This window comes from Furipterus horrens, unplaced genomic scaffold, assembly GCF_987537825.1.
Source record: "Furipterus horrens unplaced genomic scaffold, mFurHor1.1.pri manual_scaffold_10, whole genome shotgun sequence".
Lineage (NCBI taxonomy): Eukaryota > Metazoa > Chordata > Mammalia > Chiroptera > Furipteridae > Furipterus > Furipterus horrens.
Genome location: NW_028327180.1, coordinates 38364777 through 38377889, shown reverse-complemented (window position 1 = coordinate 38377889; position 13113 = coordinate 38364777). Strand labels below are relative to the sequence as shown.

The following is a 13113-nucleotide window of genomic DNA, read 5'->3' as shown; positions in this document are numbered from 1 at the left end:
TAATGGTGGAGCTGATAGGTGTGCCCAGGCCAAACAATGGGGCTGGACCCAGGGTTGGTGGCCCAAAAAAAGTGCTGAATTTTTGCCACACACGCTAAAAAAATGCAGAGTAATGCTGAACTTGAGGGTTTAGGTGTAGATTCTCTGGTCATTGAGCACATCCAGGTGAACCAAGGTCCCAAGATGCAGTGCAGAACTTAGAGAGCTCGTGGGTGGATTCCCCCATCTGTGAGCTCTCCCTGCCACACTGAAATTCTCCCACTGAAAAAGAGCATATTGGTCCTAAACCAGAAGATGAGGAAAAAGATATCCCAGAAGAAACTGAAGAAACAAAATTTATGGCCGGAGAGTAAATTCAGTGTAAAATAAATACTAATAAAAGTTTTTTAAAAATCTGTACCCTCTTTTCTATCTTCAGGAACAAAAGTCAGGATAACCATAATAATGAAAATTGAAAGAAAAAAAAATTGACATAGTGATTCACTCTGAGAGGGAGCCCCGGGGTGCTTTCGGGGGCACTGGAAAGGTTCTGTGTCTTGATGCAGAGGGCAGTGACACAGGTGCATACACTTTTAAAATGCCTGTAACTATACTTGAATGATCTATACATTCCTGTGTGCCTGTTATACTTCAATGAAAGACTGTGGCAAAATAAAAGGTGTCTGAGTCCAGGAACTGGTTAGGCCCAGGGTTGGCCTAAATGTCAGTAACAGACAGTGATATCTATAATAGCAGTAATAACATAAATTACAGTACATCCATAAAGTATAAAACATAGGCATAAAAAGTCACTAAATGCTGGATGGGACTTGGAATAGAAAACAGACATGGGGGGTGGGGACTGGCAAAATCCAGATCAAGTGGAGTTTGATTCATATAGGGCACCAGCCAGTGTTTATTTCTTCATCTTGACAAGATGTGAGCCTTAGGCAAAGCTGGGTGAAGGGCATGTGGGAACCCTGTGCTATTAGTGCCACTTTTCTGTCAATCTAACATTATTTCAACATGAAGGTTTTTTTTTAAGTCAAGTGCTAGAAGAATTTGTGATGGCATGGGAAAATCACATTTCCCTCTCAGTGTAATGTTAAACAAGAAATATTTTAAAAGTGGGTGATCAACCAGGATATAGGACCTGCGTGTGTAAAAATGGGTGAGTGTGTGTACACACCTGGAAAAACTGAGGTGGTGGGGTTATGGACTGAGTGTATGTGATTTCCAGATTTTGACTAATGCAATTGTATTCCTTTTATAGTCATAAAAAGTACATATATAGTTGATTCTTGTTCTTCGAGCAAACACTGAATTAGTGAATATAAAACCACTACTCGTGGGGTTATTCAAGGTTAGGTTCCTATGAGCCTCTGGTCACATTTGCCTCAAGCATTGGACTCATATCCTTTTTTTTTTTTTTACGTGTGTTTCTGTTTAAAGGCACATTTGATATGCATTGTTGCTTTATTAACATTGAGCCCTTGGCAGGCTTCTCTAACACATACCTTCTTGGCAAGACACATCTGTATTCTTGTGCTCAGGAACCCTAGACAGCACTTAAGCTCTTTGCTTAGGAGACATTTTAATCACCCACAGAAATGCAAAAGTTGTGGTACTAAACACTGAAAAGGACCCTGGTTGACAGTCTGAGTAGAAACAAGAAGGCAGAGCCTCTGCCTCCTGTTCTGCCTCAGCTAGGCACGGGCTCTGTGCGTGTCCACGGATGACTTCGAGAACCCCCTCAAAGTCATATGTAATGGGGGTGTTGATTTGGGGGTTACAAATAAATTTTAGCAAGTAGGCAAATGTAAAATACAGAACCTGTAGGTAATGAGCACAGACTATATAACCCCCGGCCTGGCGCCCACGCGAGCCCACAGTCATTATGCTAGGGCAGACATTTCAGAGTCTGGCACCCTGGCCTCCCAGCCGGCAATGGTTCTGTCTCCCTACCGGGCAACAGTAGGTCTCCCTACTTGGTGCCTTACTTCTGTGTGTCTCACCCAGCCCTCCCTAAGGCAGGGGTCTCAAACGGGGGTGATCCTATCCCCCAGGGGACACTGGGCCATGTCTGGGAACATGTGTGGTTGTTACAACTGGGTGTGGTCCTGGCAGCCAGTGGGTAGGGCCAGGGATGCTGCTTAGCAACCTCCAGTGCCCAGGACAGCCATGTTAGCAGTGCTGAGGGGGAGAGACCCCTGCTTTCGAGAAGGCCACTTCCAGTCATCACCGTCCTATGGCTGAGATCCTAGAGCCTCTGTGCCACTCAGGCTGGGTCTCAGCTCTGACTTAGGAGGGACAGTACTGGTGTGTCCCTTTGCATAGATGGAAAAAACCCCACTTGTATGCGGAAAAAGCAAATGTTTGCAAAGGAAGACGGGCCAGCTCTCAGAGGCCACAGGAGACCTCCGGAACCAGAGGGAAACCGCCTAGCTCTCCAGTGGGCCTCACAGCTCAGGAAGTTGGGCTTGCATTGGTCCAGGGACAGGGGCTCCTGCTGACCTCCCCAGGGCAAGCCCACAGTAGAATGAGCCCCAGGACTGGCCTCCTCTAGAACTGATCCTAGCCCAGCAGCTGCAGGGGTCCCCCCTGGGAGCACAGTACTGGGCATCCTTCTGGTCAAGCCACATGTGCAGTCGGGCTGGAAACCTCTTCATCTGCTGGCCATGTAGACCACACTGCAGCTATACAGATGGGGTCACCGCTTGCCTCTTCCTCTGTGCCTCGGCAGGAATTAATAAAGGGGGCCTCCGGGGCAGTGCACCCTCAGGCAGCTGGTACAGTGTGGAGAGCAAGGTGTAGGCTGGCATGCCATCTCAGCATCACCCCAGCGGCTAGACACAGCGGCCCCCAGGGGCCCTCATGCTGTTTGAGTATCAGAGAGAGTCATGCTCTGTCCAAGGTTGTCCAAAGTTCCACTTGGGGCAGGGAGTCCCATTCCCTGGAAAACGGTGCCTCCAAAGTGCCTGAGTCCACCCACCCCCAGGGCTTGATCATGGGACTTCCTTTCTTTCCTGTTGACCTCCTGGCCCTGGGCGGCCAGTCTCAGATCCCTCACCTTCCTGCGCCCATATACCTGTCACCTCTTCCACCGAGGTTAATTGGTTTGCCCCCGAGTTCACTTTTTCCAGCTCTCCTTTTTTTCCCCCGGCACGTGGCTCCCATCAAAACCAGACATGGAAAAACACCACACGTTACATTCACGGCTTCAGCGTCTGGATATTTTGTTTTTCTCCTGCTGGTGCATCCGATGGGCTGGGCTTGGGGTCCCCGTGTTTTGAAGTGGAATAATACAAGTTCCACTTCCCCCACCCATCAAAGATACAGGATTGTCTTTCTGAATGGATCAGTTACAAAGAATAAAGGGGACTCGCCCCCAGTTTCTCTGGAGGACACGTGCCACATTTTCGGCAATGGCAAAGTATTTCTCTGAGAAAAGCTGGAGATGGTTAAGTAAAAAGGATTTAACCATGCTTTCCCCTCTCTTTCTCCTTTTTAAAATAGTCGAGAGGCACTTCTTGGAAAAACTATAAAAGGTATGGAGCATTTTATCTTTACTTCATGAGCTTGGAATCTCTTGTTTTTGAGAAAAAGGAACAAACAAGCCACAGTATCTCATGCGCACACGACATACTGGGAATTGTGTCACTGAAAGATCTCTGGGCTCAGAGCCAGGAAACCTGAGTTTAGATCTCAGGTTGGCCTCTGAGCCACCATCCCGCGTGGGCGGATGCCTTTTATCTCTGCCACGGAAATAACATCCCCCAGCTTCCCAAGACTTGCAAAGATTACTAACGCTGCAGCTACAGAAACTGTGCTGCGTCCAAGTGGCTCTGAAATGTGCACAGAACCAATGACCTAATATGAGCGAGCAGTTGTTCGGTTTCTCCTCTAATCCTTTCCATTTCCAAAAGGCTCGGTATGTCCTGCTCTCCCTTGAGTTGCTGTGTCTTCCCTGTTTTTTCTCCATCATTCCGGCTAACAGTTTGCCGAAGTTGCCAACTTTTCCAGAGAGCCAGTTTCTGGTTTCATTGATTCTCCTCTAGTTTTCTTTTGGCCTTTGTTTTGTTTTGTCCTCTGTGTCATCGCCATTTCCTTCCTCCCGCTGGCTCTTTGCATTCTAGTTCCTTAGGATGTAAAGTCAGATGGTGAGTCAGAGGTGGTCCTGGAGGCAGGCATTTGCACCCCCCTGTACTCCTCCCTTGCCGTATCCCCACGTGTACGCTTTAGTCTGTTGCATTTTCATCTTCAGAGTATTTCCTACTTTCTTGGGATTTCTTCTGGGACTTATCGCCTATCTAAGAGCGTGTCTTTTAATTTCCACAAGTTCCGTGATCCATTTGGGAAGGAAAGGGCATCGGGACATGCTTCTCTGTCAAGAACGTTAAGCAGTTGCATGGGTCAAACTGGCTTTCATTCTGAGACTCTCAGGACCTTAGGGTACTCGGGCAGCACCCCCTATAGGGCTCACTGGTGGAGGCCGGGAGAGCTGGTTTTGAGGTGTGGACTTACCTTGAGCGCATGTCACTTCTCGTACTTGTGAAGGGAGCCTAGAGCTCCCTGGGAGTTCTAAGGAGTATTGCAGGCGCGGACACTCTCTGGTCCCTGCTGGGTGGGTCATTCACCGTGCTGGAGGCTCACCTCCCTCCAGCTTGTGCTGCTTGGGTCTTGGATGCCCCCGAACATGCCAGACCTCTGCTTAGTACAGCCTGCAAGTGTCAGAGGCAGAGCCTGGACCGGGGTGAGGAGAGCCAGGCACTCTTTCCAGGCATAGAATTTAGGAGGGACACCGAAAAACTCACTCATGGCAATAAGTTGTATCTTAATGAGCAATATTTCCTAAAAATCAAAATTAATGCCAAAAGAAAAATCCACGGTGAAGGTAAAATTTTTAAATAAAGAGGGGCTGGCTTCGCTCTCACTCTAGCCCTATCAGGTGCTCTCTCTGGCTAAAAGCTTGATATTTGGTTCAGGTAGTTTGCACTCATTTTGACTTTTTATTAAAACGTTCCATTAAAGAATGAGTCATCACGATGTCTAAGCTTTTGGTACCCCTTAGATTTTGTACCCAAAGCCAATGCTTTACCTACCTCGTCCCAGCCCGGCCCAGCAGTAACAGTGACTGCGCACGTGATGTTGATTTGAAGCGTGGCAAAGTCCCTGTGGTTACCAGAAGCTGCAGTCTCTGACCCTTGCACACTCTCAGTAAGTGAAGCATGGATACTCACCCATTTTCCTGACAGGGAGATCAGGGCTCAGTTGCTGGAGATCTGACAGGAGACGCATGTTCCCCTGGGACACACGAGTGAGAATCTCAGCAGGGCCATCTCCACCGGGCTCAGGTGTCAAGAGAGCCGGCTCAGGTTGGTGGCTGCATGCTGCGGGTTTAGGTCCCTTGGTGCAGCACCTGCTGGCAGGGGTGACAGAAAGCCCCAGCCAGCTCTGGTCGAACGGTGGCTCCAAGCGAGCACTAAGTCCCCTGGCCCTGCTCCCGGCAGCCCAGCTGTGCCTCCCGTTGACCTCTGTCTCTTCCCGTCCTCACCTCCCACTGCACCTCCTCTATCTGCAGCTCCCACTCAGTGACCTGCAGACACTTTTCAGGTGCTAGCTGTGGGCCAAGCCTGGCTGCTCTGTCTTATGTCATTTTCATAGGAACCCCCAAGGAGCAGGTTTCCTTCCTCCATCCTATTTTATAGGTGGGGAAACTGAGGCTTAGCAGGACAGAGATTTGGCAAGGCCCACTGGCTGGCGGACAACAAGGCCAGGATATGAATTTATTCTGACTGTGAAGCACCTGGCAATTCGTAAAAGTCATGGCTCCCCAGAAACAGAGAGGTTTATTCTAAGAACTTGACCACAGAGGTAAGTAAGCAAGACCAAAATCTGCAGAATGGAGATCAGGAGAGCCAGTGGTGTAGTTCTAGTTCAAAGGCCACCAAAGAAAACTTCCCACTTGCTCCGAGAGATCTGTCTTTTGTTCTAGTCAGACCCTCAACTGATTAGATAAAGCCCACCTGCAGTCTACCTTACTCAAGGCCCACTGGTTTAAATGCTAATTTTATTCAGACACACCCTCACAAAAACACCCAGAGCAATGTTGAACCATGTATCTGGGCATCACGTGGCCCAACCAAGTGGACATGTAAAATTAACAATCACCTGGCCTCCCAGGCTGCACAGCCACTTGGCACTGTGGGCAGGACCCTCAGAGCTCTCCAGAGCTATGGTCACTTTCCCTGGGAGTGTCAAGACAGGGACAGCAGCTGGGTCTCACCAAGCCACCATCCAGTTGTAGGCCAGGCTCAAATGGGAGAAAACCTGCTTCTAAGCTTTCTTGGGGTATTGGCAGAATTCGTTTCCTTGCAGCCGTAGGACTGTGACTCTAGTTGCTTGCTGTGTCAGCTGGAGTCTGCCATCAGCTCCTAGGGGTTCTCCCACAGCACCTTCCAGGTGAGCTTTTTTTTTATCCCTACGTGAGGACATCTTTTACATTGCTTTTCGAGAGAGAGGAAAGGAGAAGGGGGAGGAGAAAGAGAAACATCGATGCGAGAGAGAAGCACCAATTGGTTGCCTTCTGCAGGTGCCCGGACTGTGGATCAATCCCACAACCAGGCATGTGCCCCGACCAGAAATCAAACCTGCAACCTTTCGGTTACGGGACGACGCTCCAACCAGCTGAGCCACACTGGCCAGGGCACAGGTAAGCTTCTTATACTCAGCTGCTTCATCAAGTCAGCCAGCACAAGATTACGTTTCTAAATTCTGCACATTTTCTCCACTTCTTATGTGCTAGTTTCGACCAAAACTGACCTCCCTACGTCTTGCAGAGACTAAGCAGCAGGCGCCCAGCCCCGAGGTAGCCACAGTTCCCCTTTCCAGTGAGAGCCCAAGAAGACCTCAGCATTTCAGGGCTGTCCAGGGCTGGGTGGCGTCTCAGCGTTAATAGGAAGAGGCGTGATGGAATTTAGACAGATGCAAAAGGGGATGTCAGCATGAGCAGAAGCAGACACTCGGTTTCATTGTTAGAAATTCCATGCGGGTCATTGAAACCTTGTTTCAGGGCAAAGACAAACTCTCACAAGGGGTTTTCTGCAAATGCAGAGCTGTCCCCCTGCATCCCTGTTGCTGCCCATGGGCACCCGAATATTGAGAGTCCCTCCTTCCTGGTTGCTTGGGCCCTGGGCATTGGGATCCTCAGCAGGGGTCTCTGCAGTTGCCCTTCTCTGGAAGGTTCCACAGGAGACACCAAATGCCACTCTTAGCACAATGCTGATGTGGATCCTTCAGTCCCAGTCATGTCTGCAGAGGAAGGCACAGCCCAGTGACACCTCAGTGGTGGTATCTCGAAGCCTTTTCTTCCTACACTGGCTGAAACCTGCATCCTGGACCCAGGTTTTTGCTTCTCTGCCCTCAACCCCCATGTTGCTGTGTTTCAGGATCAAGCTTCTAGCCAAAGACAGTGGGTTAGCACCTGAATAGGGGTCCCATCCAGAGGTCCAGATGCTCTGCTTGGGCAGGGTGCCCTGACATTTGATCTCAGGCCCTCCTGTCCACACCTGGTGGGCATTTGGTGCCCCTCGGGAGCTGTGACCTGCCTGGACACGGAGGATTCACGACATGAACCAGGAGCAGGAGCCTGGGAGCCATGTCGGTAGCCTCGGCCCACCCTCTTCTCACTTGAACCCTGTGGGACCAAAACAAGGAACACATTTTACAGGAAACCAGCTCCTGGGCTGCGACATCCCTCAGATCAGTGTTCCTTCTCCCTCGGCACTGCTGACACTGGGGCTGGGTGATCCTCTGTGGAGGGCCGTCCTAGACACTGCTGAGCAGCATCCCTGGCCCCACCCCTTCAATCGTCATGGCCACAGATGTCTCAGACATCTCCCAGAGTCCCCTGGGGGACACCGTGAGTAAGAGCCCTCTAAAACTGCAGTTAATCACATTGTTGGCTGGGTTGTTGTTTGGTTTTGCTTTTTTGGTTGGTTTGTTGTTTATGTTTGTTTTTTTCATTTTTAACACAAAAATGTCCCCTACCTACAGCTAGCTCTTAGGAAGAGCCTCTTTGGATCTGTTTTATTCCAGGACTTTAACATCAGAGCCCTGGCTGGTGTGCCTCAGTGAATTGAGTGCTGGCCTGCAAACCAAAGGGTCGCTGGTTCAATTCCCAGTCAGGGCACATGCCTGGGTTGCAGGCTGGGTCCCCAGTTGGGGGCACACAAGAGGCAACCACACATTCATGTTTCCCTCCCTCTCCTTCTCCTTCCCTTCTCTTTCTAAAAATAACTAAATAAAATCTTTAAAAATATATCAGATGTGGAGTGGAGTTCCCACAGATGCTCAGTAACCACCAGTAGTCCTGGGAGGCAGTGATAAGCCGTCAGTACGCTGTTGACCAGCAACCCAGACAGAGCCCAGAGCAAGAAGCTCTAGCCAATGACCTGAATCTAGATCTGTCCTCAAGGACATATGTGACCAGGGCAGACCATCAGGTGTAGCCAGGTGCTATGCCCCAGGCTGCCTGGTCCTGGCAGCCCATGTCTTTGGAGAGAGATTGGCCCTGGCAACAGAGTGAGTTCCTCAAGGAGCCTCCTCAATAGACACCTGCAATGTGGCCACCAGTCCCTTCTATCCAGGTGGCCTGATGGTGCCCAGTTTCCTGGCCACGACCCCCAAAAACACCCACATCCCAATCCCCAGGACCCGTAGATATGCTACCTGTCATGGCAAAAGGGACTTAGCAGGTGGGATTAAGTCAAGACTCCTGAGATGGGGATGACCTTGGATTACAGGGGGGCCACTGTCATCACATAATTCTTATGAGAGGGAGGCAGGAGGGTCAGAGTCAGAGATGGAAGAGGCTGCACTGCTGACTGTGAGGATGGAGGAAGGGGCCACGGGCCAGGGATGCGGTGCCTCTAGAAGCTGTAAAAGGCTGGAAATGGTTCTCCTCTGGAGCCTCCAGAAGGACCATCCCTGCCCAAATCCGGGTTTAGCCCCAGCACTGTTAGACAATAGTATGTGGTTTTAAGACACCAAGTTGATGGTAATTTGTAACAGCAGTCACAGGAAAGATACAGTGCCCAAGAAATGCCCAAGGAGCTGTGGGTACACTTAAGAAGGGGTTTTAGTGCTACCTGGTTGGGCATGGACAGCAGGCCAGGCGCTTCTCAGAGAGGATGACACTTCACCAGATTTTGCAGGATGTGTAGGAGTTTGTCCAGGCCCAGGTGGAGAATGACCTGCTTAAGCCAAGGTGGGAAGGCCTGGCTCTCCCCTTTTCCCTTCCCAGCCCTCCTGTCCTTTGGCTCCGAAGCTACACCCTCACTGGGCCAGGGTGACAGCACGTCCTCAATGCCAGGAAGCCTAGAACAGAAGTGCCATGAGCCACAGGCGTTCGGTGCCTTGGCCCAGCCTCGTTCCCAGGCTTGCAAACTCTCACATGACTGCAGTCATCCTCTGGGTAGACAGAGAAAGCCTTTTCTTCTGCCTGCGCATCAGCTGCGTCGTCACCCTCCGTCACCCTCTGTCACCTCGGGCTCATTGTCCTCTTGTACCCACAGCCGCTTATTTCCGGGCTCCGCACTCCTGGCCGCAGGCAGTATCTGCCTACTTTGCTGCTCTGTTTTTCTCTGGCTTGTGGGCACCTCATTCATTCCCTTTTCTCTGGCTCTTTCTAAATATAGCTGCCCAGGGACTGATTTAGCCTGCACACAAAGGGACTGATGACAGAGAGTCACAAGACACTGTTCTCCAGTGCTGCATGCCTACTCTTGGGAAATGTCTGCCTTGCAAAGTCCCTACTAGAGTTTTATGGCTCCCGAGGTTCCACCAAAAGGCCCTCATGTGACTGCCCTTTTCCACACTGGCCAGGGTGACCATGACCCTAGAGGAGCTGCAGACACAGGGGAGGGGGAGGCCCAGTGTTTGAAGACCTGGAGAGCATCAGGGTTGAGGACAGGCAGAGGGTGCCTGCTTAGCCCCTGGCTGCTGGGGATGGGGCATCAAAGAGGTTTGTGTCTGCCTCGTATTGAAGTTCAAATGCTGGCCCAGACCCATATTTCTCTGTAGATCCCCTTCAGGGGGTGAATGTGTTGGAGGCTGGGGGGCAGCCCCATCCCAGTTGCCGGGGACACAGCAAAGAATGTGCCCCTCCCTGACTTTATTACCCTGACATCTGGCATTTGTGCACATTTCCGTGGAGTCTAGAGCAGGGTCTCCCCCACAGCACGGCTAACACTGGGGCTGGGTCATTCTCTGTGGGGCTGTTCTGGGCACTACAGGGTTCTGAGCAGCATCCCTGACCCCCGCCCCCTCGATGCCAAGAGCATTCCCAGTCATGACAACCACAGATGTCCCCAGACATTGCCCAGTGTCCCCTGGGGGGTAGGACTCCTTGGGGTGAGACCTCTATTCTAGGGGCTTCTGTGACATGGACTGTGATGCAAAGATTACCCCTGGAGGTGTGCAGAGCTGAGGCCTTGTGCACACAGTAGGTGTGCAAGAAATGTATTTTGATGGAGGTGCATGTGAACAAGCGTCTGCAAATGCAGCTCCCAGCAACTTCAGAATTGCTTTTGTCCCAAACCTCCATCTCATTTTGTTTTGGTTTGGGATTTTTTCCTGTCAACAACACACAGTCTCTTCTTCCAATCGAGGCATGCCCAGGAGCAGTCAGCCCTTGGCCCCGTGGAGAGCCTGCATCCTCATCCCGCACTGCTTGAATCTGGCTGGAGGTTTGTGTCTGAGTGGATTGAGGGTTTTTTTTTTTCTTTCCTACTTAATGGCAGTCAGGGGTGAGTGTCTGGCTGCTGGGCCTGGGAGGAAAGAATTCAGAAGCTTGGTGAGCTATAAAGCTACCGGTTCTGGAAGTTCTAAAGCAAAAGGAAGGCTGCTCTCTCTGAAGAGAAGTAGTCACTGATGCCCGCCTGCATCCCCTCCCCTCCTGACTTGCTGCCAGGAAGTGTGAGCTAAGCCCTGCAGCCCCCAAGGACTGCCAGCTGCTCCCCCACCCCACCCCAAGGCCACCTTCCTGGGCTCTGACTCACCAGGCACGCAGGCCACACATGCCTGGATGAGGAGACTGGCAAGGAGCATTGTGGAGCTGCTTGGAAGCAGCCAGGGCTCTCTCTGAGCTGGAATTCCCTGAGGCCTCTGCCATCAGAGGATTAAATGCACGTAGCACTCCTGTCCCAGTTACCGGAACCACACGGAACGGTTTAGCCCACTAATGGAGAAGTCACCAGAAAGGCCTCTGGTTTTAATGCTATACCTGCCTCTCAGGGCTGCAATAAAGGGAACTGGGAGAAATTGCATGTGCAGCACGTCCAGATCAGTGTCTGTGCTCTGCAGCCAGTTGTGAATGCCACCTGGAATGACCCCAGGCCATGTGATCCACATCTAGCACAGGGGGTACCATCAAGATTCCAGGCCAACAGTGAGGAGCAACATTCTGGTCTTACCCTGGCCTATGAATCAGCTATCTGGGCTGAATAACAAATTATTGCAAAGTTAGTCGCTTACACCACCCGTGTGCTGGCTCATGGTCCTGGAGGTCAGAAGCCAGGCCGTGGCCAGGCTGGCTTCTCTGCTCAGGGTCTCACTGGGCTGAAGCTGAAATGTCTCATCTGGAGCCTGAGGTTGTCTTCTGAGCCCATTCAGATTGTTGCAGAATTCAGTTCCTTGCAGGTGCGTGACCGGGGTCCCTGTTCCCTTGCTGGCTATCAGCTCCTAGCAGTTTCCCCCATTCCTCACCACCTGGACCCCTCCATCTTCAAAGCCAGCAATGACAGGTAGTCCTTGAACCAAATCCCTTTCAAGCTTCTAATCAGTTCTGCCCCCTTTTAAGGGTTTGCCTGATTAGATCAGGCCCATTGAAGATTATCAACCTTTCTTAAAGTCACCTATGTCACTTGATAGGGCCTTTGCCTGGAGCATGTTCCAGCATTTTTTCAGGTCCTGCCACATGCTAGGTGAGTTGATTACACTAGGTCGTTGGGGTCATCATAGAGGTGTGTCTGCCACGCCTTGTCATCTCCCTAACAGGCATGCAGCTCCTGCTAAGCCCTTGCTGGGTTACTGGGGAAGGTTCAGTGTGACATAACAGGTGTGAAAAATGCCTGTAATTGCCAAACAGCCCCCAAGAGAAGTGGGGGTCCTCCTGTGCACACAGTGGCTGCACGCCATAGGTGAGATTGGGCCCCTCTTCTGATTCCAGGTGGGCCTGAAGCCAGCAACATAACACACACACACACACACACACACACACACACACACAGAAATTCTAATTCCCATTTCCTGTAATTCTTGTCTTTAACAGCAAAGTTCGGGAAGGGGGTGTTATGTAAGGGCTGTCTCGAGAGGCTTTAACCCAGCCTTTCCACAGGTTACACGTGAGGCCATGTCTGGGTACATCTGTGGTTGTCACAACTGGACATTGAGTTGGTGGAGACCAGAGGTGCTGCTCAACCTCCACAGAGCGTAGGAAAGCCCCCCACAGAGAGTGTCCCACCCCGGTGTCAGCAGTGGGGGCTCGGGAATCCCTGAGTAGTCCCTCCCCCTGACCCTGGTTAGCTTTTCTGGAGCACTCTGAGGCCACAAGCCACACGGGCTCCCTGACCCACCTCTCCCAGGCCTGGCAGTCATGCTGCTTTGGGAGATGCATCTCTCTGAGACGCAGAACAGTCAAGCGGCAGGATGGTGGGAGAACTGAATCCTGAACCCCATTCCTCTCATCTTGCAGCTCCATCAGCCTCCATTTTCATGAACTTGGGGGATAGCCTGGGCCCCACCTCTGGGATCCTCAGCATGTAGAATGTGGTTGGAGAAGACATGGGCTGCAGCCTCCCTGAGGAGCCAGCCCATCTTAACATTCAGTCTGCAGGGCCTTCAACCCTTCAGCATACCAAGTTAACAACACGAAACCCCTGGCTGCCTGCTGGGCGTTTGCCTGCTGCAGGAAGCTCCCGAGAAACCCGACCTCAGTCCCGGTCTCCCTTCTTTCTAATGTGTTGAGGCTGCTGGGCCTCATGCCCTGGAGGGGTCCTCAGTAGCCACCAGCACCAGGAGCTGCTCCTCGAAGGCCCTTCTGGCCTTGCCTCAGCCCCGCCAGGCACATTTTTC

At 51.4% G+C, this 13113-nt stretch overlaps 1 protein-coding gene across 4 annotated transcripts in view; it reads left to right on the top strand.

Moving 5' to 3' along the window:
- The window catches only part of GNG7 (G protein subunit gamma 7), a 117528-nt gene that overhangs the window by 88184 nt on the left and 16231 nt on the right, over nucleotides 1-13113 (top strand). Inside the window, exon 1 of one of the 4 annotated variants that reach the window (XM_090289237.1) lies at nucleotides 6601-6691. The exons of 2 other annotated variants lie outside the window; for them this stretch is intronic. The gene's annotated coding sequence lies outside the window, so the exon portion shown is untranslated. Of the gene's footprint in view, nucleotides 1-6600; nucleotides 6692-10703; nucleotides 10728-13113 lie in introns of those variants that run through there. One more of the 4 variants, XM_090289236.1, reaches the window with a different exon arrangement.